The sequence below is a fragment of the Zonotrichia albicollis genome, chromosome Z (assembly GCF_047830755.1).
Source record: "Zonotrichia albicollis isolate bZonAlb1 chromosome Z, bZonAlb1.hap1, whole genome shotgun sequence".
In the NCBI taxonomy this organism is placed as follows: Eukaryota; Metazoa; Chordata; class Aves; order Passeriformes; family Passerellidae; genus Zonotrichia; species Zonotrichia albicollis.
Window position 1 is genome coordinate 21,431,263 of NC_133860.1, and position 6,000 is coordinate 21,437,262.

Below are 6,000 nucleotides of genomic sequence, written 5' to 3' on the forward strand. Positions count from 1 at the left end.
AGATTGCATATGGAAATTTTATTTCCTCTAGCTTTAAGCTTTGCATGTTTTGTATTTAAATAGGGTATGTAGGCTTCAAGATCCTCTAAATTTGAACAAGCACCTTTTGAACTTTCTAAATTTATAACTATAATTCTGAATATGCAAGCATCAAAAAATCATCTAGGATTCTTTTTAAAAAAATCAAACAGGATTATACAGTGAACTCCACTACTAGCTATCTAATCCAGTCATCCAGGAGAATGCTGTGTTCCCTCATATGAGTCATTATGTCAGCTGCAGCCAGAATGCAATAGCAGCTAACAATGCTGAGTGTCTTTTACATGGTGTACGCTCAAATTGGTAGAAGACTAATACCTGTATGTTCATATGCAAAGTAATCTCTTTAAGATATTCTAAGAGAATCTTGAAAAACTCCACCAGTTACTGTTTTACAAGGAGACATGAAAAGATGCTTAAGGACAACTGCTCTGCTTTAATTTTTTAATGCTTTTGATATAGCAGTGGTCTAACAATTCATCTGATTTCTCTCTGGGTTTTAAATGGAACAAATCTTTTCCCCATAACAACTCAACAGTTAACTGAGATAATTTCAAAAGAAATATTTTTGTGAGCCTAGAAACTGGAATGGAGACCGATTTCCATTAACAACAAGCATAAGCATCACCTCATCTCCCTCTGAGCCTTTCTTTCTCTTTTCCACACGTGCATAACATTGTTTTATTGGATAAACTGATTTTCAATAGTTTATGCCAACAAAATTCATGAGCTGCAAGATTTTATTCTTCTGTTTCACAATTAAATACCTCCTATAGGAAGCCTCAAATCACTGAGCCAAATTTTTTTTCAGCTCTGCCCACAAAGATCTGGAAACACACTTCTCTGGTATTGTATAAAACCCCTTGAATTTAATGAAGGGTTTCTATTTCTTTGTTATTCTCTGAAATGTATTCAGCTGATAGCAGAATTGTTGCATGTTTCATGCAGAAAATAGTGGTTGTTTTCAGGTGAGGGGGTATTCTGAGTTATTCACTAGAGTTTAACAATGATTTTCTGTGAACTCAGAGAGGATGTGAGTTTTGAAGGTTGATGGCATGTAGCATAGGAAGCTTTAAGGGAGGAGAACCACAGACACAAAGAGAGCAGAGTGCTCTGTTAGCAGCCATGGCTGAGGTGTGCTCACAGCTGAGCTCTCCCCTTTGCAATGCTGACTGCAGCTCGTCTGGTAGATGGGATTTGTTTTAGATAAAAACCCGAGGTATTTCCAATTAAAGGAATTGCTGCTGAGTCACGATGAGCAAGGGCGCTGGTTAGTGATACACATGCCATTGGCTAGTTTGATTCCGGTTCAACCATCACCATCTTTTGTTGTAAAATGGTTACAGTTTAGGTGACCTATTTTAGATTTTCTTTGAAGGAGACACTGCTCTGTATTTTAAATCCACAGAGAATTCAGTTGCATTTTTAATAGAGGATCATGCTATATTATTCAAAATTAACACTAAATTAGTGAAGTTTGTCTTACCTAAGCAGTTAACTGTTTGTTTCTTTTTGTTCTGCTGGCATTCACAATGATGGATGGACAGAGAGGAGTAAAACCACTGTTACGCCAACTGCTGCCCAGAAAGAGTGTTCACACACTTTTCCCAAAATCCTTTCATCCTTCCTAGCTCTCCTGGCAATCAACATTGTACCTCTGCTGACCACAAGAGTATAGGCTAGTATATTGTGCTCCCTGCAGTGTTATTTGGAGTGCCCATTCCAATCAGAGTGTCACTGTGCTGGCAAGAGTACAAGCCCAGAGGAAGAGAATCATGCATATGTGTATGGAACATCAGATTTATGTATTACAATCTTCCTACAGAGTTCCAGGATCAGTTCATTGGAAAGAGCTGTTGTGTTTCATAACATATTAAATTCTTAAGGTTTAGCTAAGTCTGAAATAAGTTATTAACTACATATTGAGGTGGTGGGAAGCATTCAGGTCAAGCACAGAAGTTATTAACATCTTTTAAGTGGCCCATTTTTCTGAGAAGAAGGGCTAAGCTCTTTTCTTCTCAGATAAATGAATTATAAGTGTGCTCAGGGATAATTTTTCACCTAAATGATCCCAAAGATTGGTCTGTATTACAAAGAAATTACACATCCTCCTGTCCTGGTCTGCCTTTTTTAAGTACAGCCCATAGTTTTAAGTTAGAGGAAAACCAGATAAGAATCTCTGAAACACCTGCCAGTCTCATATGAGGTACAAGAAACTCAGAGTTGACCAAATTAGATAATTACCCTTTGTGGTCCGAGATTTTAGGAACATCACAAACAAATTGTCTGGGTATTTAAAGCTACTACCTACTGAGGTAGGTACTTGAGGACTACTGAAGACTGCAGGATTTTCTTTCACAAGCTGGCCATCCTTTCTTCAGTACTTTTGGGGGTATTTGCAGGCATGTCCTTTGATTGCAAATTAGGGGACACTAATGTAGGAGTCAGTGATGGAGAAGTATTTCCAGTAACCTGAATTAACTAATAACACTACCTGATATGTATTAGTAAGATTATGGGAGGCACATGACTGTTTATAATTACAACAGATGCTAACCTAATAAGCTTTTAAAAATTCTGAGCCCCAGACTTTGGAAAATATCCTCAGGCCTTCAGTGTACTTATATCATCAGTAACACATATCATAATCCTTAACAACTAATCTAAATCTGTTTGAAACCTAAAATCATTATTTTTTATCATGTCCATCATAAGGTGGGAAGAACAATTTCTTCCATGCTTCTTCTTGGGTTAAGAAACAGCAATTTTTTCCAGAATTTCTTATTAAGTCTTTTTTTTTCAGTACCTCTGGTAATTCCTTCCACATTTCATGAAATGTTCTACATTTGGATCCATTTTTCTTGAAGTCTAGTTGCCCAAATCTGGATACAGCAGTCTAAACGCTGAAAAAAGGACAAGAATAATTTCATTCCCTTCACAGCAGAAGTCAAGACAGAAAGAGGAGATGCCATGTCACATATCTCTGTGGGCCTCTGCTCCTCACTTTTAAATTAAGGAAGGCCTTAATTTAAAAGTCAGGAGCAGAGGCCCACAGAGATATGTGACATGGCATCTCCTCTCCACTCTCCCTTCAGGTACTTGCACATATTGATGAGGTCTCCTGTGAGCCTTCTCTTCCCCAGACTGAACAGTCCAAGCTCTCTCAGCCTGTTCTCAAGGAAGCTCCAAGGCCTTAATCACTTTTGGGGAGCTTTACTGGGCTCCTGGGTATGATGTTGTCTTACTAGTGTGGGGAAGCCAGGAGCAGGACACAGATCTTGTGTGACCCTAATGACAGAATTTCAAACGTCCTTCTGTGTTAGAGAAGGTTGGACTCAGCAAAATACATGAAGAGAGGCAACATTCACAATTTCCATATCAATAACATTTTCATTTAAACCGGTTTCTCTGGCATGTGGGGCAGTTGTAGCTTACCCCCAGTGCCCAGCAGCTGCTCTCTCACTCCTGCACCAGCAGGACCAGGGAGCGAATGAGGAGAGTAAAAACTACAAAACTCCTGGGTTGAGATACAGACAGTTTAGTGGGGAAAGCAAAACCTGTGCCCAGAACAAAAGCAAAACAAGAAATCAGTTCATTGCTTCCCATGGCTGGGGAACTCTTCAGCCATTTCCAGCAGAGTGGGGTCCCATTGCACTAAGGGTGTCTTGGAAGAGCAAACACCATCAGTCCAAATGTCCACCCCCTTCCACCTCCTTCCCCCTCTTCATACACAGAGCCTGATGTCACAAGGTCTGGAATATCCCTTCGGTCACTTTGGGGGACCTGACCTGGCTGTGTCCCCTCCCAGCTTCCCAGGCACCCCCAGCCCCTTTCCTCAGGGAGGTGATGTGAAAAGCAGGAGAGGCCTTGGCTCTGTGCAATCCCTGCTCAGCAATAACAAAAACATCTCTGGATAATCAGCCCTGGGTTCAGCACAAATATGAAACACAGCCTGCCACTGGGAAGAAAATTTACTCTACCCCAGCTGAAACCATCACAGGGGTACAAAGAGTATTATATAAGTTACTGTTTATCTACTTGAATTAATGGTTTAGATTCAGTTAGGTGAGCAAATTTGGAATCTAATTAGGTGTAGAGGAAGCAAAACCTTCCATAAATGCCTCTATGACAACAATGCGTTTAACTTAATGGAGATGTATTTGCATATCTACCACACCATGATAATAGTCTGTTGAAGACAAAAAACATATATAGTGATAACTGAAGGCTATGAACAGACAGCTTTCTGCCTCTTTCCATAAAATAAAGAAACCCCCATACCACAAAACAAAAAACAAACAACAAAACCAAAACCAACCAGCCAACCAACCAACCAAAAACCAGCAAAAAAACAAAACAAAATAAAACAAACAAAATAATGAAAGAGGAGAGTATTGTGAGAACTTAAATACTTAACTTTCATTTTCTGCTAACGTGTTTAAAATAGCATAGATCTTTTGAACAAACAAAGTGGGATATAGTCAAGCAAAATAAACTTGTTGAAGACAATGCTAATACAGATGAAGTACCGATTCCTACCATCTAGAAAATTAGGTAAGCATATCTGACCCATTTAACCAATATGGAAAAAGGACAGAGAGATCCATCATTCAGCTCATTGATAACCTAGAATAAAAAAGAATGAACTTGACTTTTGTTTACCAAATGTTCTTAAAAACTTGCCCATGTTCAAAAAAGCTACAAGATACAATTTACATGCCCTTCAAAAAGGAGCATCTATAATGACTGAGAGAACTGTAAACAAAAAGCAAATCTTTCCCACCTGCTCAGACAATACAACTCATTTCTGACAGCCTGTAACCTGTAAGAAGAGACTGAGGAACTTACAAAAGACCGAGAGAAGCAAAGAATAGTCTTTCTTCTCATATATTCTTCTCCCTTGTGACAGTCATTGGCTTTGGGTAGGCAAACAGATGGTGGTGTTTAGAGGAGCATTCCTCTATAAATTTTTCTAATCTATTTCTGAACCCATTTGCTCTACTGACCTCCACAACACTCTACAGAACTGTATTCCATAATTTATGCGTTAAGTGATAAAGTATTTCCACTGAGTGTTCTGAACTTCATGATTGATTGGGTGACTCAGCTCTTGTATTATAAGAATAATGAATGATCACTTCTTAGTCACCTTCTTTGAAAGATTCAAGATTTTATAGACCCCTCTTGTACATATTGTTGCCTCCTATCCAGACTGAAGTCTCCTAGCCCAACATGTCCTCTCAAACAAATTCTGGTTTGTGCTGTGGTTTCATCTTTCAGCCTTTATCTTTTCACACTTTGCAGTTTCATCATAACTTTCTGACTACAAAATGAGGACTACCAGAGTGGCGCTAAATATTCAGCATGTGGGTACAATGTATATTTATTGCAGGGTAGGGTCATACAATCTTAGAATGGCTTGTGTTGGAAGCGATCTTAAAGATCACGCAGTTCTAACACCCCTGCTGTGGGACACCTTCCATCAGACCACATTATTCAGAGATCAATTCATCATGACCTTGAACACTTCCAGGGATGAGACAGTCCTAATTTCTCTGGGTAACATGTTCCCGTCTGTCACCACTATCAAAGTAAAGAATTTTCCTAATATCTGATCTAAACCTAATTTCAGTTTGGAGCCACATCCGCTTGTCCTGTCACTCCAAGCTGTTGTAAGAAGTCCCTCTCCATCTTTCTTGTGGCATCCCCTCACGTACTGGAAGGCCACAATTAGGTAACCCTAAGAACCTTCCCTTCTCCAGGCAGAACAATCCCTATTCTCTGAGCCTTCCCTCACAGCAGAGGTGCTCCATCCCCCTGATCACCTTGGTGCCTCCTCTGGCCTCTCTGCAGCAGCTCCATGTCCTTCCTGTGCCGGACCCCGGGGCTGGAGGCAGCTCTGCAGGTGGGGTCTCAGCAGAGCGGGGCAGAGGGGCAGAATCCCCTCCCTGCCCTGCTGCC